We start from the raw sequence: 25,740 nt of genomic DNA, 5'->3' as shown, positions 1-25,740 counted from the left end.
TATTAAAACGTAATAATGATTCTTGATGATGTCTTTAGATTAAGTAAATTGATTAGGCAACTTTGAAATAAATTAACTGTTATCAATGAAGTTGCTGGATACTCTTAACAAAGTTATATTTTAGATTAACAAATTTCAGGTGACGTCATATCTTGATGAAATGAAATTATTTTCTAATCGGGTCGATTTGAAATTCACAAAGTCAGGACAAGAAAGTTTAGTGTTAATTAAACTTGTTTCATTCAACGAAACTGAGAATGAGTTTTGGAAATTAATCAGTGAGGTCTATTCAACAGAAACTTTTAAATGAAGAGCCGGAATGGAATTAAATTTTATTCGGATTCAGTCAAGGTGATTACCATAACTCAAGATAGAGTACTCCTCACCTGACAATCACAATGCGCCCTTTATATTAGATAATAATTAATCAGCCCTTTATGTCCCGATACAACCTCTTAAACCCAATATTTCGTATTTTGTACGTACTACTTACTAGAGTATGAATAAATGTTTTATACAAGAAAGAAAAGGAAAATATTTAATTACTCGATGAAATTTCTGTTGTAATTTATTTGATTATTATTATTAAATTCGACAATGAAAATGAAAATATTCATCTTAAATTTGAAATTTTTGCGTAAATAGAATATTAGCATTATTATAATTATGCTGCTACGAAATCCAGTTTCCCAGAGAAATTCGAGCATATAAGGTAAATACATAACTAAGATATATGATACCACACATATCTTTCACTGACTTCCTTACAATCCCTTCCTGCTTCTTAGTAAGGCGTGGTTGTGTTACACTAAGAATTATGTTTTCATATCATTGTCGTAATCATCTAGATTAACTATCATAATGATAGTTAATGCTGATCCAACGTTGTTTTAATTTAGTCTATCTTGTAATTATTACTTTATTGTTATGTACAGAAATACAAAACATAGGGAAGTAAATTTATAATGTAAGACGTAAGTACGTAGTAAAATACAACATACAAATAAGTTCATTTTCATATTAATGTTTAATGAGACAAAGATACAATAAAAACAAAAGAGACCTTATTTAATATTACAACAGAAACGTAATAATAAAAAAAGACGGGTTGCACTCCGGGAGTGCCGGCAGAAGTGAAAACTTGATTATTAACGTTGAGCATGTTTGATATTTTGGAATGGTATCCGTCTTACGCTTTTTCGATCAGGTCACGTGTCCTGACGCGAGTTTAAGATTTTATACCCATTACAGAAAAAGTGCTCAACGCCGCTAAAGAAGTTTTCACTTCAAAAATAAACACCTTATTATAACCGAACCATATAAAACCGTGTTAGCAAAGTCGTTTAAATCACCATTTAATTTATAATTATTTGTTTTCTTTTTTGGGTTTGAGTTAACGACGGTTTAAAGTTTCACCATTTGGGTGGTACAGATTGAAGTTATTACCTGGTGAACCGGACCGGACCTCGGTGCAAATGGCCAAACTCCAGAATTTATTTCTCTGGCCATCTGTCGGTTACAATCGTTATGACAAAGGGTTTCCGCATAACTTTTAACATACTTTAGCTCAGTTTAAATAGCGGTTTATTTTGAAACGATTCATGGGAAATGGAGATAAGTTGGGGCAATGAAATTAAATATACGAGGGCGATTCAATAAATACTAAGCCTACAAAAAGTATACGAAAATTTTGGAAAAGTGGCAATTTATTTTTCAACATAGTCTCCTTTTAGTAGCCCAGCGATGCTCCAACTTTTTTAACCCGTCCGAAAAATAGGTTTTCTCAAACTCTGCAAAATAGGCCTCCGTGGCAGCGATAACCTCCTCATTTGATCCATATCTATTCCCGGCGAGGATTTTTTCAGATCAGGAAACAGAAAGAAGTCACCAGGGGCCAAATCTGGAGAATACGGTGGATGAGGCAGCAATTCGTAGCGTAATTCGACCAATTTGGCCATGGTAACGGCAGACGTGTGAACCGGTGCGTTGTGGTGGTGAAACAGCACCTTTTTCTCCGCCAGATGGGGTCGGTTTATCTTTAATTCGGCGTCGAATTGGCTCAATAAATCGGCATAGTAAAGCCCTGTAATTGGTTTACCTTTCTCGAGGTAATCGATGTAGACAACTCCTTGTGAATCCCAGAAAACGGTGGCCATAACTTTTCCGGCCGATTTTACAGTTTTCGCCTTCATTGGAGCACTTTCCCCGGTCTGGATCCATTGTTTTGATTGCTCCTTGGTCTCTGATGTGTACCAGTGAATCCAGGTTTCATCGACGGTCACAAAACGACTAAAAACTCCCCTGGATTCCACTTAAACAGCGCCAAACACGTCTCCGATGTGGACTCACGGTTGCGCTTGTTTTCCGGTGTGAGTAAATGCGGCACCCATCGCGCCGACAGCTTTCTCATGCCGAGTTCCTCTTGAAGAATATGATGCACTGTTCCTTCTGAAATGCCTACAGTCTCAGCTAGCTCCCGAACCTTCAATCGGCGATCTGTCAACACGAGATCATGGATTTTTTTAATGTTTTCCTCCGTAGCAGCTGTTTTTGGTGCACCTGGACGTGGTTCATCAAAAACCGACGTACGGCCACGTGCAAACTCGTTGAACCAATTCTTGACGGTGGCTATCGATGGAGAAGAGTCACCGTACACAGCATCCAAGCGGTCTTTGATTTCGATGCGCTCTTTCCCGTCCAAAAATAGGAATCGAATCACCGAACGATATTGCTTTTTTTCCATTTTTGTAAAACCGATCCACACGTTCACTTCCATAGGTTGTCAAATTAAAACAAATGAAGGGATTTGAATGAAAATTAAATTAAATAATTAAAAAAGAATGAGCTACACTTTGGTAAACCTATTTTGAAACAATAGCGCCCTCTGGTGATGAGGCTAGGTACTTATTGAATGCACCAGGTATTAGTTCGTGACTGAGGAATATAGTTATATAATTTAGCATTGATAAGTTTTCACTGTTTTCTTTTGTTTACAAATCCATTGTTTATGTTTATCATACTACCAATATCCGTTCCAATATATCGATAAAACTGCAGTAGTAAAATAAGAATGAAGCTCGGCAAACAAACACATAAATGAGGTAAACGCAAATAAAAATGTCCACACGTTTAAATTTATTCCCATGCGTAATTGTGTATTCTGCGGAAAATAAAGATACTAAACCATGACTAATATGCAGTTTTGTCGCATTATTAAGGAAGCATTAACCTTGCTGATTTTCATTGAACAAAAATTATATGATGTCATACACATAAGGTATAAGGAAGCTAGACAACGTTGTCACGACTGAAATAGAGGTGTTAGCTAATGCAAGCGTGACATGGCGTGACCTCACGATTTTGTTTTTTTAATCCTATTATATTACATTTTTCTCATTCAGTTAATTATGAGGTTTAATGCATAATGTTTTGTCAAGGAAAATTAAGAGTAACTCACGGTAGCTGTCACTATAAGGGCATTTTATTAGATGCCTTTTAAGGTTGTTTTTGCAGCCGCTGCGCTTGCTCTTGGTAAGTTTTGAAATACTAGCACAAGGTTATAGCGTCATACACGCATGGATAGATTTTGTATTATATTACTTATTAATTGCGATGTTACGTGTGAAGGATTATGTCATGAATGAATTTTATTATTATTAATACCTGGGATAATATTACAATATTCAATTAGCAGTGTTGCTTTAAATAGAAACAAATAAACAATTTATTTTCATTTAACGATCAAATTTATTGCAATTATGTCATGTGCGTGACGATTTTATTAATTAATAAATTTATTGTCAACCGTAACACCTTATTTTAATTGAGTAATGAATAACATTTCAAGCCAATGTTGACATAGTATGTTTGATTGAATTGAATTTCAATTTCTTCTTGATTCTTTGTGTATCTTCGTATGATTAAGATTAGTAGGTAAGTATTTATGACCAATTTTGCATTTGCAATTTTATAGAATTATATTATTACTTTTTCAATACTTAAATATTAAAAGAATACTGTAAAAACACTTCTCATCAGAATTGTTTTTGACAAGTCATATAGTATAATAGTGGTAAAACCTCATACACATGAGGACAGAGGAGCTATAAAAGTTTAAAGTGAGATACAATCAGGTTCCGTGTAAGAAAGTTGACAAGTTGTTGTGTCAAGAGAGAGCCTTAAGATTAATATCTCGATGTATTCATGTCTCGTCGATGACGCGATTAATCTTAACGTCCAACATTGTTAGAAGATATTGTATTTCTATGATAGATAATTATCTATTATGCAAGATTGTTTTCTTCCAACAGATTTGATTAGAAAATTAATTTCATTTGAAATTTTTTTAACCTGAAGATATATTTCTGTTGTCGATGTTTTGTCGATGATTTTAATTTTCAGTAATAATTATTGTCTTGTTTTATAGTAAAATTTACACTACAGTTGCTTTATTTAAAATTAATTTATTAAATTAAACGTACTCTACGAAACATTTTAGATTTGCTTAGAAAAATAACTGCAAAATATGAATTATATCAAATTCAATAGCTTATACGCTTATTCGCTTTGATTACGTTATACAAATTTCTATCAACCCTAATATTCAACTATGTAATTTAATCACAATTTAAACAGTATGAAACACCGAGATGAGATGCTCGTAGCGTATGCTACGAAGCGTGCGTTGAACTCTTTACAAATACAAAGGAAGCATCGCCTCGCTCGCCGCTACCAAGTTGAACCCGCAAGGCGACAGTTACGCAAGTGTCATTGCCGTGATTTGCATCAGTACTGAGTAATCGGCCCGCAACAATTATTGTATAACCCCAAGGAAAATCGACTAGCAATGCCTTTGAGCCCGGACACGTAACGATAATGACACCAACCATTAAAGCCATAAACCAAGATGCGGTACTCTATGCCGTTCAAAGGATAACTATTCGGGTCAAGGAGTGCTATGTGAGCAGTCATTATTTTTAATATACATACACTTTACTCGCGTCTCGTAAATACATAATAGAACGGAACGTTTCTCATTTTTAATGATTAAGTACACTTTTACACGCAGTATTTTAAGTAGGCATTTACATAGGCACGCATAGAGCGCATGGAAATTAACATTCATAATGTACGACTTATTCAGACTGGATATTGATTGCTGGAACCAGAATTTGCCCAGAATTATTCAACAAATTGCATTTTATGGTAGTGAAGCATGAATCAACTTTGTATAGAAGAGTAATTAAATAAATAATTGAATTTCACAAAACGTTATACCCGGCGAGTTAATCCAATAATTCATTAGTATTTTTGTCATACTTTTGAAGTCATTAGTCTCAAAGCTAACGATTATATTCCGCGACCTACGTTCGAACTTACTCATTGAATCAATGAATATTCAATTAACAAGCAACAGTTATTAAAGAGCTAATAAAGCTGATTCAAGTAAATCAAGTGTATGACTCAATTTCCACATATCCAGTTTGATAGGAATGAGTGCAGGGTGTTAAGGAGTTTGTTCACATAAGAGGTCCAGTTGGTTTTAATCAAGTCGGTTACGGGCTAACTGTATGTTTGCCTCTAAGAGAACGTCGGGCGTCTAGAGCACTTAACTCTTTAGTGTCGCTTGATTACGCCTGGCTACGTACAATGCCCATTCTTCGCTAGCCTTAGTAACTATTAGATGGGGAAGCCCAGACGTAAAATGCGTTTATTGGCTGTTAATGGCCGTGAATGGGGTGATAAATACGTATTGTCTGGTCACATGTTGTACTGTGTTTATCCTGTAATTAAATGAACGAATGAAGCATTTATCTATATCAACGTGTATCATTTTCAAAACATGGTTACATAAATTCACGAAAACATTCAAGAGTACTATTATCTGTACATAAATGCTCAGTTTCTTTGATCGCATCTGAAGTTAATCGAATCTGAGACCTGAGGCGAACAGTTTCAATTACTGACAAAGAAATTATCTAGGTAAGTTATTTATAGTCCATAATAATTTTTAGAAATTGAGATAGAAAAACGTCGTGGATAGATTTTTTAATCTGTTACTATAATACCAATGGTTAATAGGTTTAAATGCTCGTTAAGTATTTACAATTTTGAGAATCAATCTTTTTATTAGGTGATTTTAATTTTTGCCTATACATATTAAGGGCCGATTTTTCAATGCTTGGATAAAACTTATTCGTCGAATAATGTATAAAACTACCATTTTTAAAACGTATTCTAATTGCCCGTATTTGAAAGTTTACGTGACATTTTAATATTATCGTGTAATACTTTATTGGACGGATAAGTTTTATCCAAGCATTGAAAAATCGGCTCTAAAAATATTAAGTTGTCAGTTTTAATCTATATTTAGCTATCCATGTATGGTGCTGTGGTTCAGTCAACCAAGATTGAAACAAACTTCACTATTATTTAACTAGCGAATCACGAAGTTTAACTAATTCCAATAATTGGCGGAGAACCATTGGGTTTTCCAATGCAAAGTTTTGCTAAAAGTTTGTGTATGTTCTAGTAGAATATACAACAGGCGAGTTGAATGATTTATTATTTAAACATCTAAGTATACTATATTCAGCTTTTAACTATAATATATCTAAACATCTATATATTTACAGTAGGTACCTAGATATGTACGTATACATACGTTTATATTTTGCGGCAGCTTTTATTAAACCTGGATAACTATTATTTACAATTAATATAATGTTACCGTTGGTTATTAAATTAATGTTTTATTGTATTTGATTTTTTAACAAAAATATAATAATCATAATATACAAAAATATAATAAGCATGCTTTTATTTTTATACAATATTTTATGTTTAGTGTCAAGTTTGTGTTTCTATTTATAAGTTATAATTTTGTATTTGTAAACATTCAACAATACAATAAAAAGTGAAGTTGATTCATAGATTTTTTCGGTTCACGGATTAAAATACTTTCAATTTTAGTTGCACTGTTATTAACAAAAACTGCTGTTTGGCCTCCGTTACTTCTTTGCCTCACAATACAGAATTTATTTATAGTGAGCAGTTGTGTTGAGTAATATTTTTTATTTTAGACGGAAATCCAATATGTATACAGTATACACTGTAAACAATAAAAACCTGGATCACAAAAAACCTATAATTTTTAAGGTAAGTAATAATATTAGAATAGGAATATACCTGGATTACAAAAGACCTATTACTTTTAATAACCCATTCATAACGATTACTCGAAAACAATGCTCAATCGAAAGTGTAACCTGTTAAAGATACATTATAACTATTAATATTCAAATGTAAATAAAGGTATGCAAACAAGTGCATTACGAACGACTAGAACCAGTTAGCAGTATTGCATGAACGCAGTCTTAGCTATTCGTTGATTGCAATCTGATCTTTAAAGAATTAGACTTCCGATTAAATGTTTTAAAGTATAAAAAAGAGCCTGTGTGCTGAGCACACACGACAGAAGTGGCTTTCTTTAGCAAGATTCAAATACCAAAACGTCGCCTTATTCCATGACGTGACGGTATTGCCATGACGTGACCTTGAAATTTAATTCTCAACGCGCCTAAAGAAGTTTCACTTCAAAAAAGATATTAATATGATATTTAAAACATTGTGTAATCTTTCGCTAGAAATAAAGATGCCGCAATTAGAGATTATAATGAGGACTTATAGAGCTATTCCAATTCCATGCATTATTATCATCTTATAATTATACCTATGTTTAATTTTTCTACTACATAAAATAACATAAAAAAGACGGGTTGCACTCCGGGAGTGCCGGCAGAAGTGAAAACTTGATTAACGTTGAGCATGTTTGATATCCATCCGTCTTACGCTTTTTCGATCAGGTCACGTGTCCTGACGCGAGTTTAAGATTGTATACCCAACGCCGCTAAAGAAGTTTTCACTTCAAAAAATAAACCCAACAAATAAAACATTATTGTATATATTTACGAGAATGTTATATACTACCAAGCCTATAGTAAAATCCGATAGTAAAATCTACAAGTTGATATCGCCTCTATACCATTGCATAATCTTTGGTATATTTCATAGTCGCCTCTGCGTACATACATACTCATCGGTAGCATTCATGGATACATTTTGCTGACTTGCATCGACATCGAAATTGGATCGCCGCTGTGGATTCCACCTTACTTAGCCTCTAACCTCGAGCAAGTCCATTGGTATTTAAAGTAATTTTAATGTTTAATTTTTACTTGTAATATTTCTTTAATAAAGTTATCTTTGAAAATTGGTTTTTTTTGGGACTCTCGGGCGCGATAAATATAATTGGCGCAGTCGGTAGGATTTCCGGGTCCCCCAGGATATAAAATTAGGGAAAATTCTGGAGGAGATAGGTGTTTCCAGCCGAACCGGAAATTAGAAGAACAACGTGGCCGAGCATCCAAACCTCGATACCTCCCAAGAAATGCCGAGATCTATGTGAGTACACTTTATTTCAGTGATTGCTCCTTTATTTCCTATGTTAGTTTTAGATTTTTTTTTTCTCAACACGTGTTATAAAATTTTCGATCCTGAAAATTTTAATTAATATTTTATAGGCGTATAGAACTTTGAATCAATAAGAATTAAAATTTTCTTTTGATTTTAGAAATAGGTAAAATTTTAAAAATTTAATTGAAGGAAATTAAAATAATTTTTCTATTATAATAATTATAAAATTTAGATTTGTGTTAATATTTTAATTAAATGAGTAGTAGGGAAGAATTAATTGACAGATTAAGACAACTTGACGATTCAGAAATTAGTGAAATTAACAGGGATATTTTAGTTGATAATTTAAGACAATTTGAAGAATCTAAAATGGCTACCCTAGATGATATCTGTAAAGCCCTCCGTTTAGTTCCTGAATTTGATGGGAATTCTCATGTTTTAGTAAGATTTATTAATATTTGTGATCAGTTAGTTGCAAAGTATGGTCAGGCCGGTGATCAATTAATTAATTCGGGTCTTTTAAATGGAATTTTGAACAAAGTAGTTGGTGCTGCCGCGCGACAAATTAATGCCAACGGTATCCCCAACGATTGGACTAGCATTCGTAATTCTTTAATAAATAATTTTGCAGACCAAAGAGACGAAACTGCACTATACAATGATCTAGCTTTATTAACACAAGGGTCTAACACGCCGCAAGAATTTTATGAACGTTGCCAGAACTTATTCAGTACAGTTATGACGTATGTTTCACTGCATGAATCTCTTGTTTCCACTGTCGATGCTAAACGAGAACTTTATAAAAAATTAACCCTTCAAGCATTTTTACGTGGATTAAAAGATCCTTTAGGTTCTCGTATTAGATGTATGCGTCCAGAAACGATAGAAAAAGCTCTAGAGTTAGTACACGAAGAAATTAATACCATGTATATTCAGAATAGGAATTCACACGTATCAGATAAAAAACCTAGTGACAATAATCAGCCTTTTAAAATGCCTATTCATAGTTTTCAGCCCTTCAGGCCTAATAATTTTAATATGCCAGGTCCGTCTAGACCACAATTTATGCATAAGCCACCATTTTCACCCCAACATCAATTTAAAATGCCTTTTAATCAACCTCGAATGCCCACGCGCACCCAACAAATTTTCAGTGCACCACTTCCAAATAATAATCAAGGTTTTCAAGTACAAACTAGACCGCAACCATCATCTCAAGGCCCTAAGCCTATGAGTGGAGTTTCTCATTTTGTGACTAGGGAAAGACCGATGCAACCAGGTCCTAGTGGATGGAATTGGTCCAAGCAGGGCAATCCACCACCCTCTAATTATTTTAAACCCCGAGATGTTAATGTGAATGAATGTGCAAGCTTAGAATACGTTACTCCTGATTATTATAATTATGATGATTACTATAATTACTATGATGATTATTACAATTATGAAGGTTATTATAATGACTATCCCGTAATGAACCAATATGAATATGGTGAAAGCCCTATAGTCGAGGAGTTAGTAGAACAGCCCCAGTCAGAACCAGAACCATCAACAAATGAAAATTTTCAGAAGGTTCAGAGTATAAAAAAGTTAAAATAGAATTAAATCTCCAAACTCAACGCCAATTGCCATTTATTCGCATTTCCCTCGGAAATGGATTCTATTTAAAATTTTTGATAGATACTGGAGCAAATCAATCCTTTATTAGTCCACAGGCCGTAGAACAATATTTTCCAGACATACCACTAAATTTTGATCCGTTTGAAGTCACTAACGTCCATGCAACTAGTAGAAACAATTATTCAATTACATTACCTTGTTTCGATGAATTCAATGATAACTGTAATATTAAATTATACGTATATAAATTTCATAATTATTTTGAAGGTCTGATAGGGATGGATTTGTTAACTAAATTTGAAGCTAAATTAGATCTTAAAAATTCAACATTAATTACCAAAAATGCCATAAACCCAATTAAGTTATATAATTCTCGAAATTTTAATTTGTATGAAAAAGTTATTCTAAGTGAAACCTCTTTACTTCTTAGATTGCCAATAAACGCCGCGGATGGTGAAGTTTTAGTGCCAGAACAAATAATTTGCAATTGCATTATAAGTGAATGTTTAACTACAGTTAAAAATAATAAAGCCATAGTTCAGGTAACCAATCATACTAAAAATGACATAATTTTTTCATTAGACCATCCGACAGAAGCAACTCTTTTTAATTCCGAATTTTCACAAGAATCTTCAAACCGTGCCAGTGACGTTACTTCACGTTTGCGAACAGACCATTTAAATGAGGAAGAAAAAGCCAATTTAACAGGACTTTGTAGTAAATATGCAGACGTTTTTTATATTGAAGGAGAATCTTTGTCTTTTACGAACAAAATTAAACATAAAATCCGTACATATGATGAGGTCCCCGTATATACAAAAAGCTACCGTTATCCATATATTTTGCGTGATGAGGTAAAAGACCAAATTTCAAAAATGCTAAGTCAGGGCATAATTAGACCATCGGAATCTGCCTGGAGCTCTCCGATCTGGATTGTCCCTAAAAAAATGGACGCCTCGGGGAAGCAGAAATGGAGGTTAGTAATTGATTTTCGCAAGGTTAACGAAAAAACAATCGATGACAAATATCCCATACCTAATATCAATGATATTCTTGACAAATTAGGGAAATGTCAATATTTCACAACCTTAGATCTAGCATCAGGTTTCTATCAGGTGGAAATGTCGGAGGAGGATATTCATAAAACCGCTTTCAGTGTAGAAAACGGCAAATATGAATTTCTCAGAATGCCAATGGGCTTAAAAAATAGTCCCTCCACGTTCCAAAGAGTTATGGATAATATTCTTAAAGGACTTCAAAATGTCATTTGCTTAGTTTATCTCGACGATATAATTGTATTTTCAACTTCATTACAGGAACATATAATAAATCTAGAAAAAGTTTTCCAAAGATTACGTGAATCTAACTTTAAAATTAAGCTTGACAAATCAGAATTTTTAAAACACGAGACAGCATATCTAGGACATGTAATAACTGAAGAAGGAATAAAACCTAATCCCGATAAAATTTCGGCAATTCAAAAATTCCCTATTCCTAAAACATCTAAAGAAATAAAATCATTCCTGGGTTTAGTAGGCTACTACCGAAAATTCATTCCCGATTTTGCTAAGATCACGAAACCATTAACTCAATGTTTAAAAAAGGGAAAGAAAATTACTTTTGACTCAGATTACGTTAACAGTTTCGAACGATGTAAGACACTTTTAACTAATGATCCTATTTTAATATACCCTGACTTTGACAAGGACTTTTTACTGACAACTGACGCTTCTAATTTTGCAATAGGTGCAGTACTTTCACAAGGACCCATAGGATCTGACAAACCAATAGCGTACGCTTCTCGTACTTTGAATGATAGCGAAGTAAATTATAGCACAATTGAAAAAGAATTGTTAGCCATAGTATGGGCAACTAAGTATTTTCGTCCTTATCTTTTTGGACGTAAATTTAAAATTTTAACGGACCATAAACCATTACAGTGGGTTATGAGTCTGAAGGAACCAAATTCTAGACTAACGAGATGGAGATTAAAATTAAGCGAGTTTGATTTTACTACCCAATATAAGCCCGGCAAAAAGAACACAAATGCCGACGCTCTATCTCGTGTGGAAATCTTTAACGAAGAGATAAGTTCAATAGTAGGCAATACATCCAAAGTATCTGTAGCCGACGACTCTGAAAGTACCATGACCGCCCATACCTCTAATGAAAACCCAATCCTTGAAATCCCTATATCCTCTGAGCCCTTAAATAAATTTCATCGCCAGTTAGTTTTAAATATTGTTAGTGATGTAAAGAAACGTACAATGGTTACCAAACCGTTCGATACTCATTCCAGGATATCTATACAATTATCAGAATCAAATTTAGAAACAGATTTAATCAATGCTATTAAAGAATATGTAAACCCTAAAATAAAGACCGGTATACTTATTAACCCTCCGTTAGGTATGTACAAAATAGTCCCAATATTACAGGAAAAATTCAAAAGCTCATGCATGAAAGTTTTTATAGCTAAAATAGAATTAGAAAACGTCAAGGAATATCTTAGGCAACAAGAAATTATTCGTAATTATCATGAAGGCAAAACCAATCATCGCGGGATAAATGAATGCTACCTTGCACTTTCAGCACGTTACTTCTGGCCTGAAATGAAAGAACATATTACAAAGTATATTAATGATTGCACAATATGTGGTCAAGCTAAGTATGACAGGAACCCTATTAGACCTAAGCTTAATTTAGTACCCCCAGCTACAAAACCTTTTGAGATCGTACATATGGACACCTTTACAGCTAATAATGAAAAATATGTAACCCTTATAGATGTTTTTTCGAAATATGGACAGGCATACTTACTTAGAGATGGCACGGCACTCAGTGTCATACAGGCTTTGTTAACATTTAGTACTCACCACGGTTTACCACTTACCATAATTACTGATCAGGGTACAGAATTTAATAACCAAATGTTTTCAGAATTTTGTAAAATTCATAAAATAATTCATCATCAAACTTTGGCTCATTCCCCTAACGCTAATGGTAATATAGAACGTTTTCATTCGACTTTGCTTGAACATCTCCGTATATTAAAATTAAAACAGCGTGATCAACCTGTAATTAATTTAATGCCTTACGCTTTAATTGCATATAATAGCTCCATACACAGTTTTACTAAATGTAAACCCTATGACCTTATATTAGGGCATACTGATCCACGTGACCCTACTGACGTCGATTTAACTATTCATTTACTTCAACAGTATATGCAATCTCATAGAGAACAAATGAAACAGGTTTATGACGTTGTGAATGAATCATCATTAGCTAACAGAGAGGCTATCATTGAAAAACGTAATGAAACTAGAGAAAATGAAGTAGATTATGAACCTAACCAGCAGATTTTTGTCAGTAACCCCTTAGCTTCCAGATCTAAACTCGCACCTCGATATACCCAGGACACTGTTTTAGCAAATTTACCTATTCATATTTATACATCCAAAAAGAAAGCTCCTATAGCTAAAAATAGGCTAAAACGAATCCCTAAGACCGCCAAATTGTTGCAGGGTGCTGATCATGATGCTTCTAACATCAACACTAGCTCTCGAGATAAAACTTGAAGATCTTGGAGAAAGCCCTGGAATTTTACCCTTTAAGTTAGGTCCCATGCAACTAACCCATCATTATCATACATTTTTACAGTTTATAGAATTAAGGGAAATAGATTCTAACATTAGTTTAGTGCAGTCTCAGCTAAGTGAAATTAGAAGTAAGTTAGATAACTTTACTTATGCTGTCTACGAATCGCAAATAGATTATTTAAGTGATAAACTTGATTTTGCTTTGCAACAATTAAAAACTCTAGAACTTAAGGTTTAAGAGAGGCTTAATAGATAGTCTTGGGTCAGTAATTAAGAGTATAACTGGAAATTTAGATTATTCGGATGCAGTAAAGTATGATCAAGCTCTTTCAGTACTTAAGAAAAATCAAGATAAAATAGTTATTGAACAGAATCATCACATCAGTCTTAGCAAAGATTGGATGGATGAACAAAATAAAATTATTGCTGAAATTGTAGAAAGTCAAAATAAAATTAATAAAACATTATTTATGATATTAAACCCTGACTCATTTCCTTCACCGGATATAGTTAAATTTGCGAAATTCGCACAAGCATTAGCAATAAGCAGTAATAATGTAGACAGTTTAGTAAGCGAAATAACTAGGTTAGAGAATGCGCTAGCATTTTGCAGTGCTTCGCGCACTCATCATTCTATGATAGGTATAGGTGTAATGAAAAATATGTTAAGTAAGCTTAAGACATTTTATAATAAAGAAGAAATATTAGATTTAGAAATTAGAGACTATTACAATATAATTAAGCCAGCATCTTATTTTAATGGAGATCAGTTAGTTTTTGCTTTTAAATTTCCTATAGTTTCACCACTCGAATATAACTTTTATAAATTAGCTATTGTTCCTAATAAAAATAGGCAAGCTATAATCCCTCCTTCTCCTTTCCTTGCAATCACTGGTAATATGCACGTGTACATAGAGGCAGAATGCCCGAAGTCAGGCATGAGGTACTTATGTGAAGACGAGCTCTACCACATGCTGAAACCCCAGCCGAACTGTATCAGCAACATCGTTGAAGGAAATCTCCATGAAGACAGGTCCTGCGAAATGACTACCGTAAACCTGATGAAACCTGCAATGGAAAAACTTGATGACCGCCACTACGTCGTCGTGTTCCCGTCTCCAACTGAAGCCCGGTTATCCTGCGAAAGAGAAGAAATCATTAATCTCAATGGAAGCTACCTCGCTACAATACCACCTACCTGCAAGCTGCACACAGAAGACTTCACCATCGTCAACACCAACGATCACATCAAAGGACAGCCCATAAAAATTACTAAAGTTTCAGCTCATGTAAAAGAGCCTACCTTATCCTTCTCTATTAAAAGTAATTCAATCAGCCTTAAGAAACTTCATGAAATTCAAGACAAGATTCACCATCAAGAACCTATTCAATTAGAACAAACTCCAATGTTCTATAACACAACTATTCCCTTCTATACTATATTATTCAGTGCTATTGCACTTTCTCTCATAATTTTGGGCAGAAGATTAATCCTGAACAGAAGAAAGAAGAATGAAGAAAGAAGCCAATCAAGCAAGAAGCCTCGCCAAGAACAAACTTATGCTGAACCTGGACCAAGCCAAGACTGTGGAAAGCTGCCAATGACATTTTTTCCTGTCGTTCAAAAATAGTCCTTGAACTAAGGGGGGAGGTGTTATATACTACCAAGCCTATAGTAAAATCCGATAGTAAAATCTACAAGTTGATATCGCCTCTATACCATTGCATAATCTTTGGTATATTTCATAGTCGCCTCTGCGTACATACATACTCATCGGTAGCATTCATGGATACATTTTGCTGACTTGCATCGACATCGAAATTGGATCGCCGCTGTGGATTCCACCTTACTTAGCCTCTAACCTCGAGCAAGTCCATTGGTATTTAAAGTAATTTTAATGTTTAATTTTTACTTGTAATATTTCTTTAATAAAGTTATCTTTGAAAATTGGTTTTTTTTGGGACTCTCGGGCGCGATAAATATAATTAGAAACAAAACTTTTTTATTTATCGTATGAAAACAACATTAAATAAATAACACTTCAAAATTGATGGTTACATAATATCTTAATGTTAATCGAATTAATTATAACATATACGTATACAATTATATTTGCTAACATATTATTATTACATTGTATGTATATGTGTACGCCATCATTAAGTATTAAGTTGTAATATGGGATTATTATATATGGAATGTAATGTCTGTTTAATGGACGGCAGATCTTATAAATAAGTTTATAATTTATATGCGAAATATATTATACAATGAGTGATGTGAGGATGTGATCATTTTGAAAAGTTTCTTTACATATTATTCTCCTTTAAATATATGCTTTATAATATTATTCTTGAAATTTAAAATGGGTTATAATTTGCAATAAATATAAAATAATTAACTCCGTAAAAAAATACCGATATTTATACATTCATAAATACCTTATAAAAACACGCGACATCACGCAAGCCATGTAAAAGAAAATGAGCAACATTAATATGCAACATGCGATGCCTTGTTTTACTTATTAAATCGAGTAAAACAAAGATCATTTGAACAAAATCATAGCGCACTCTCAATGGTTACACAAGCTAACGTAATAATGAATTGAGAGCACAAAACAAAACGCGTCGCTTTCATTCGAAAGTCGACGTCCGGAACTCGCCACACCGACACATAACTCACATCTTTTTGCTATATTGCACATTTCACTCGACGCATCTCAATCGTAGCTGGCCGTAAGAAATACATTGTTACAAGCTGCTTAATTGTATGTGTAAGCGTCTGCATTCTGTTATTATTGTTTTTAATCTATTGATATGCATGCTCGAATATCTATTAATATTGTTCTAAACGATACAGGCTATTTAATTAAATATAATATGAGTAACATCTATATTAATAATAGATTTTTACATGCAATTTCATTAACGATTACCATTAATCATCGATGCTCTTATAATATATTCATGTCTCGTTAACCACGTGCATTATTCAAAGACGATCAAATTCTTAATAGCTGCTTATCATAAACATAATTATTTATCAAAATCAATCATCTGTTCAATTTAAATAGACCCATAATAACATCCTTATAAGATCATTATGGCCATTAATATCAATATCTTTAACAGCAATATTGATGAGAACCCCATTAATTACAAAATTCACTGAAGTACATTTTAATTTAGTTGTTAATGTAATTTTGTTTATTCGAAAGGTTTGCTCAAACATTTTCTATAAATATAAGTAGAATACTCCTCTATATATACCAATTTTGTTCCTAACGTTGTATCTAACATTTGAATATTTCATTGAGTTAATAGAGAAGGCCTAAGATGTTGGACTACTTTGAAACCAGTTCAATATTTCTTGTTGCAAACGTATTTATTGGCGACCTAACTAGTCTTTGCTCTAGGTATATCTGCATCTATTCTGTATACGTGTATATGTATACTTTTATTTGCCAAGCAGCGTTATGAACATTTTGAGATTAGATTCACAATAAATTTATAGTACAACAAAGAGCTCGAAAGCTTTCATTGGAGTACAATTATAAAGATTAGTAAATTTGATCGCTCAGGTGTTCGACCGCTCACAATCAACGCGAGATAAAATTGCTCACTTTGTATCTTCAGAGTTATCAAAAGTATAATCAAATAACTGACGTAATCCGGAACTTTATGCTTTAAAAAATATGTTTCGTAATCAAAGGTTAGATTTTATGGGCACGCTTAATTAACTATTGTTTCACAATGTATTTTATTAGAAAAATGCTTCGCTATAAACCGGCTGAGATAACACTATTATAATCATAATAAACATTAAAGAGGAAAAATTAAATTTTCAACAGCACATAGCCGTAAAACTAAACGCTGCAACGCGCAATAAAACGCGGAAGAATTTTCTCAGTATTAAAGAATTAAATTAGCCGTTCTTATTGTTCGAAAGTTATAGTGCTACTTTGAACTCATCTTCTGCTTCAGGGAGTTAAAAATAAAACTGCATGCGAGCAGCCGGGCAAACTACCTAAGTAATAGAATGGATCTGCAAAATGGACCGACTACAAGACCCAAGTAATCTCAACTAAGATTAAGTCTCAAACTTACTGTATCGACTGCTGGAAGTGCATTATTTTGTATCAGCTCCGTATCGCGTCCGAACTTTGTAAAGGCAACTTATTCTCGTATTAGCCAAGTTAAAACAATGCGGACCTTACCCTAATTCAGGACGATATTACGACTCGTGTTTTTAAAAGTTAGATTAGATTTGGGTGCGCGTCTTTGAATGAAATTAGTATGCGTATCTGCACACCGAGTTAATAGAATTATTTAAAATCGAAGTTTTATAGGAACTCCATTATTGTATATTTCGGAACGGATAACACTGGCTGAATACAAATTATGGTCAAATGTCATGACCTGCCTATTTAATAACTTCTTCAGTATTTAATGTTATTATTATGTAAGCCTACTATAATTTCAGTATAATATTAAAATATAACTCATACCAATTATTTTAAAATGTGTGATGTCCCAAAGTGCATTTGAATATGAGAGTAAAATAAGGCAAAATGAATGTTTGGTTTTGTTCTAGAATGACTTTGTTCATAGAGTCGTAAAATTTATAGAATAAATATTTACTGTTCTCGTTGGTTTTAAAGTTTGTTCTTCGTATGTCTGTGAAGTTGTGTAAGCGTTTCGCATCCATTATTAATACGTTAAAACTGTGGAGGCCTGTCTTCAAATTCGTTACTTTCTTTTTCAATTCTTACTTCAATTCTTTACGTATTATCAATTTTGTAGGTCAGCGATGTTTGGCATCCGTAAATAAACATAGACTGAGTAACAAACGTGTTCAAAGCCTCCTTGATCTTGACATAGATTCTGTGCAAAATAAATCCTTCTGTATAAAACCAGTTTGTAGAAGCGTTTGTTTGAAATTTATCTAAATGTAAATCTATTACAAGGGGTTGTTATTATCGTAATACCAGAAACGTAAGTTATGTAAAAAACTTTTTTAACGTTATAAACCTGTTCTGCTATGAAACGTTTGCACTATAACATACAAACTACAGTTAAATATTACTACGAAACATGAGAATATAAAAGAGGGAATGGAAAGGACGGGATGAATAATGGCCATTCTCATCTTATCTTGTTTGGGCACAGACAAAATATCTTTGTGCGTAATGTTAAAGTAACTTTTGAGTAATATGAACTGGAAAAACTAGTTCAATATTACATTCGTAAAGGTGTAATGTAAATGACGAATGACATTTATCTAGAAAATATCATATAAATTAGTACCTACGTGAGACCGCTTATAAAAAATTGTTATTGACCGTAAAATATTGCGCATAAAATGATGAGGGTTTTACAAACAGAAAATAGGTTGTTAAATATTTAATAAATATTATTTATGGAGTTAATGAAAATTTTAATTACTTTGTTTTGAGTCCATATTTTGATGGTTTTAAAAACGTAAATCATTTTATATAGGTGCCTATTTAGAATATTTATAAGGTACCTATAATTTCGTATATTGTAAATTAATTAACAGAAGGTTGATGCCGTTGATGCTGACGTCACTGTAGAAAGTATTATTTAAATATATTAATAAAATATAAATTAATTTTTATCATATTGTACGAAAATACTTCGAACTGTTTAAATATAAACTCTTGAATAAATTAATGTTTAATTATTATAAGCATAACTTTCTTACTATAAATAAATATCCATATTTTGAATACAACTAATTTTTTATAAACATTTTCAGATTTTGATATAATTATCAATAATATCACAGTCATTTCAATATGCTAAAGGATTTCCTCATATACAATCAAAATTTAATAAAAATAGGATTCAATAATTAACAAAATCTAAAAACAAAGCCATTATGCATAGACATATCACGATTGTGATAAAATTGTTTTTATTAAAACTTCTCTTTTAATAAAATAATGCGTAGTTGCTAAATGAATTTAAGTATCACGTTTATTCTGGAATATGATTTTTATATTTTAAAAGCTACAATTATTATTTAAATAAAATAAATCTAATTAACTAGTGTTTTAAATACGATTTTGTTATCTTTCGGAAGTAACTTTTCATAATCGGATGTTGCGAAATGTTACGTTGCGTTAAAATACTTTTCAAGTTATGATAACTTAACATTCTCTTTATCAAATATATTAGATTTAGATTATTTACTTAGACAATTTTTTTTTTTAATTTAAAGGCAAATAAGATATTGTTTTCAACCTGATCTGAGTTGTCTTTATGAAAGTATAAAGCATAGGTTGCAATAGGTTTAAAAGAATATCATTTAATCCTTCTGGTTTACGTACACAAATAGTAAGCTTGTCCATATTTGTTCCTCGCACTAAATCGGGAGCTCTTATCCATATCGCTAGTAAAATATAGTACTTAATTATTCATTCTTGTCATTTATGTGCTGTCACCGAAGCATATCACGTTACCTTATATAACAGTTTAGTTAAACTGCGTTTAATGTCAAGAGCAATGAAGGAACATCCGTCGACTTGACCGACTTCAAGTTGTTTCTTCTCCGTATAAACTTTAGCCTTTACCCTACAAGTGCAGGAATGATATAACTCTCTTAGTACAACGAATTTTCATATACCTGTTTGCGCTAAATGACTTTTAATGTTCTCGAAAGTTCTGCCTTTGCTTCTTTAGCATAAATATGGAATTTATGGAATGCCAGTTTACCATGTAGGCAAGATACGGAGGCTTTATGTTTATTCATATTTCTAATTTGTAGCCGCTCACATTTTATTGGATTAATATGGGACGTTTGAAAAACGAAGCTTAAGTATACAAAGAAGAAGAAAATAAAAACTGTGAACATATCATGTAATGATAGTTTAATTCAATAAGTCTTTGTTTTGTCTTATGATCAACCGTGTTTTACTATAATTATTTATTTTAGAGAAGAAATTATACAGAGGAGAATTAAAATACTACCATTAAATAAATAAAGGTGTTGACAGTTCAATTGAAGATATATTTCGAGTAAAAACCCGCTGTACCTGACTTGGTATTCAGGACACAAGAAACACGGGAGGATCACTGAACCCAAGTACATTGACCACGACTTCTTCACAATGTATAATGTGCTCAAAAACTTCCCGTAATCGCTATCGGATTGCATCTTCTGGGAATGTATCTCTTTGCTGATAGTATTTTTCGGTTCAGTAACTTTTCAAGGAATCCTTTAAAACATTTTCTAAAGCTCTCAATTTAACCGTAACGTGAAAGAAGATGCCATCCCGTATATGTATACAATCCTAAACTCATCTCGCGTAATAAATCTTTATCTCGGTAAAATTCTTCGTAAACATTTGGGAACACTTTATAATTTAACGTGTTGTTATTTTGAACCATGTGAGTGTGTATATACCTACTCATAATACTTTATTAAAAATTCTAGGAAGATCTTTGATTTGCTATGTTATACATGAAGTTTTTTTAGAAATTGGTATTATTTATTTGCATATAAATGCTTCAAAATAACGAACGATTTATAGACTGTAGTAAATTGAATGACTATAGAAGTCGTGACATGTAGATTTGATAGTCGTAGATTCTCTTCCAATTTTTTGTATTATTAGTTTTTTGTATTGTAAAATAATAAATATTAAAAATGGCATAATTCACATACTGTAATTAATTTTATGGAGATATCAGAAGCCATTTTAACACATGCCGCTATCTTTTAAAATTTTTAATTATGAATTTTTATTGGGTATTTCAATTTTATGGGTATGATGGGTATTAAAACTTACAAGTTTAATTATCGTTGTATCGTGTAAATAACATGTACCTACTTGTCTTTTCCTAGGAATTAATTATCATTATTATATCACCATCAAAAAGGAATTCGCTTCATGTCTATGTAACAGGTATGTACCTATGTACTTTGATTTAACATGAACATTTCAGTTTTCTGCAGATACCTACAGGTCTTGAATGCATTTCTCCGAAACCATAGGTAATATGCATATAGTGGTTAAACATATGTACAACTATGGCTGCTAATGATTTCTAGTCATTAATTTACGATTATAGAGCCAGAAGAAGTAAACTTTCATGGAAATTATCGATATTTTATTCGGGATTTAATACTTTTCGTATAGTATGTAAGTCAGTGACACAATGTAGATGGTTACGTCAGAAACCGCTACGTGTGTCCCCTGCTTACCATCTATAGATATGGTCGCATAACGTGCGCAGAATAACTTACACGGCGACTTTCACAAGCGAATCTTTAACTGCTTTGAGAATGCTTTATTGGATAAAGAAATATCTGCAAATACCAGTTCCGATTATCAAAGAGTGTATTTTAATGTATGGCTTCTTTATAGTACCTACATGTAAATACCTGATTGTGGATGTTGATCATATAAGGTACAAAGATCGCTTTGCTGGTTTTAAAAACAACAGCGTAAAATAACAATTTCAATAATTATCATCAAAGACTTTATATAGATTTATAATTTTTAAGTTGCTATACCTACCTACCTTTATATAGATTTAGAATTTTTAAGTTGTTATGCTAGGTGCATCGATCGCTTAACGTATTTAAAATTATGATGCTCAATATTTGCTCAGACTGGACAAAGTGTATTTATTGAATAATGTTTATCTTTCTCAGGTTTAATTGTTACTGTGTATGTATTTTGTAGCCTTGTTGTCACTTAATATGCTCATAGGGAAAAGAAATAGTTAATCTGAAAGAAATATACAAAATTATATTCATCAAAAATGTTGAAGTTTTTCTCAAATATAGCAGTATAAGTATATAAAAGTTACAAAATGTATTATTAAATATAAGCAATGTATTTTGGATAATCGGTTCTTTGCATCTAATATAATATTATTTGGCCACATTCAGATCGATTTTTTGTAGTTAAACGAACTCGTTTTATTTGTTGTATCTTAAGAGAACTTGATTTAAAGGGAGAATACCTATTTATCAATGATGTAGAATTATATTTTTTGTGATAAGTATGATGTAAGCAGAGATGATTCAAAATGTTGTTTTGTTTACAAAATATATACCAGGATAAAATATTTAATGTATGTATTTATATTAATATCTAATATTATGAACATTTATGGCCTCTATAGGTCCGAAAATGTGTTGTTTAATTCCCTTCGTAATTATATCGACAGATAGATACTCTGTGGAAATAATTTGAAACGTTAATTATGCAATATGTCAATTAAGTCTAGGCCATGCTTGAATAATTCACTGTGGTCTAATTTAAAACACTATAATATTCTGTTTGATTTTAATAATAATTACTATTAACATCAAAGGCCTAAACAAAAATTTGCAATCGGTTTCAAAGCACGTGAATTTTGTGTAAATCTAAATACCTACCTTTATAAATGTATTTCGTTTAAGTAGGTAATATTACCCAACTGTTAAAATTTTTAAATTAATATAATTCAATTGTTTTTGGGTCAATTCAATTAAAAAGAAAAATATTGAACAGTAATTTGTTTCAACATAGTAATATCGTATCATTCGATAAGTATGTACGTATAAGTATAATAATTTATTATTCTAAAAGGTATAAAAAGGAGATATAAATAAACTGAAATGATACGGTTTTGTTTAATTAACTACCGATTTATTAACAGTGCAAGTTTGCAATGCCGATGCAATTATAGAAGTGTGAGAACATTTGTCACTGGCATTCATGATTTATTTGCTCTTATGTAATCTGGAATTTGCTATAAAATGTATTGAAACGTTAAAAGTTCAATGATTATTGCCTTTTTAGTTTTAATGAATATTTGTAATTGAAATTTGAAATATTGGCAGTAGCCACATTATATTTTTTAATTAAACAAAGTACTATTTTAATTATTATTAAATAGATTGCATAAGGTGCGAATATTATATTTAAACCCAATTGTATGTAACAGAACTTACAGACTATTTTTAAAAAATCTACGATCATACGTCACTATACCTATATTTAAAAACTCTGAAGGTCAGTTTTTTGATCCGTGAAAAAATATTTACATAAGTGATATTAATTGTTACAAGCTTTGTTTAGCAAATCGTTATATTTTGACGGTGATTGCAAATATGCATAATTACAAAAAATTGTTACCTTCATTGTTAGCCTTTACGCCTAGTAACTTGTGAATATTTATGAGAATAATTAAATATTTTCGCAAAACCGTTCTGTTTATTAGACAAATTATGTTACCTTTGTTGAACAAAACATGCGTTTGGTCCAAAATTTTACCAACGAAATGTCGCTCATAATACTCCGTATTAAACTTTCGTATTTTTTTATTTTTCCTTTTAGAAGAAGGATTACTTATACTTAATCAAATATTTAAAAATTACTTTTAAAAATATTCGCGGTATTTCCCCGCTAAATTAACCAAAATTGATTTACTTACAGCGTACCTACCTATTAAATGTTGTGGGAAATTTATATAATTTTTGAACTTTTATTACAGGGGCATTCTCCATTGAACACGCACCAATTAGCGCATAATATCTTGATTTATCACACAAATTAGTTCGGAAGTGACCGCGTTAATTTTATGCTAATAAATAATCTATAATGGCGCGAAACGATTTTAATAATCTGTGGAATCGACCGCACAGAGTATCAATAAATTACATTATGCAATTAATAATTTTAATTTTTTAATTAAATTATTATTAAAATTATTATTTGATTAAAAGTGTATTTGTTTCCAATTCAAAAGTAATATAGCAACTTGTTTATAACTTCTGTATAGTTGGTCATGTGACAGTGAGAGTGGTTTTGTAGGTCACGATGATCATTCAGATAAACTAGTGTGAGATCGGATGGGAGAAAACTTTAATTGGCATAGTTTAAACAGCAAAACAACGCGCAGTTAAAATAAAAACATTTTTTTTATTACATATTATGGTATATTTAAAATCATAATATTTTTTTTGCTTGCTGGATTGTGTCTAGGAATTTCTGGCAATATTTATGTAGTAGATATTAAATTGATACATATTTTTTTGGGTTAATTTACAACTACAATGGGGTAAAAAATATGACCCTTTAAAATTGAAAATATTATGAATATTATTGAAATATAAAGTCAAGTCATTTAAACTATAGGTAAATGATTTACGTAAATATTACGTTGTATACTACAAATTATTTTCCCAAAAAAATAACTTTATAGATAAATAAAACAAACAATATAAATCTATTGATAAAGTTTGTTATCATGAAGACAGATACCGCATTGGTTAAAAAGGCGCTAATTCTATGCAACCGCTGACCCAGTATTGTAATATACTTATGAACCGAATCGTTGCGAAAAACAAAAAAATCATCGAACAATTGCATTTTAAACGCTAATTGTCGAGTTTCCACACTCTTTTATTTCGCGAGATATTGCTTAAAAAGCTTTGGATATTATTTAAATTTATATTCAAAATCAATGCGTGATGTATGTTTATAATATATTAATTATCTAAATTACTAAATTATATGACATTATATTTGATTATGAATATAATAATTACTCGTAAGTCGTAAGTCATAACGACACTAAGGAACAAAAAACGTTTAAAAACTTATTACACACTTCGTTATTACACTACTAGGATACATAGATATTGAATAGTCATGAATGGAATCCGGTTATAATTGCAACAATCACAGCACATGTAAAATAATATCATATGAATTTAATAATAAAATTTTTAAATACACAGGTCACAATTTTGTTGACATATTATTGCCGATTATCATATTTTAATTCAAATCTAGACAGGTGTCACTAATTATTATTTATTGACGTCCCTCAAATTAATTACTGCGACGTGTTATTAATAAAATAATAATCGAACATTAAAAATAAAATATCATTAAAGCTATAAACGCATGATGCAGTTTGATTTAACGCTTCAATCATTATTTATATGCTGTTTTTATTTGTGAACTTATTATCATAATCTACTATAAATGGTATTTCCGAATTAGCATTATAATGT

At 31.7% G+C, this 25,740-nt stretch overlaps 1 protein-coding gene across 2 annotated transcripts in view; it reads right to left on the bottom strand.

The window, feature by feature from the left end:
* The window catches only part of LOC149482110 (uncharacterized), a 100,274-nt gene that overhangs the window by 74,162 nt on the left and 372 nt on the right, over positions 1 to 25,740 (bottom strand). The window lies entirely within an intron of this gene.

This window comes from Colias philodice, chromosome 15 (assembly GCF_061535455.1).
Source record: "Colias philodice isolate Cphi_HAF_F1 chromosome 15, ilColPhil1 Martin Lab GWU primary, whole genome shotgun sequence".
Lineage (NCBI taxonomy): Eukaryota > Metazoa > Arthropoda > Insecta > Lepidoptera > Pieridae > Colias > Colias philodice.
This window is presented reverse-complemented; position numbering and strand designations above follow the sequence as displayed.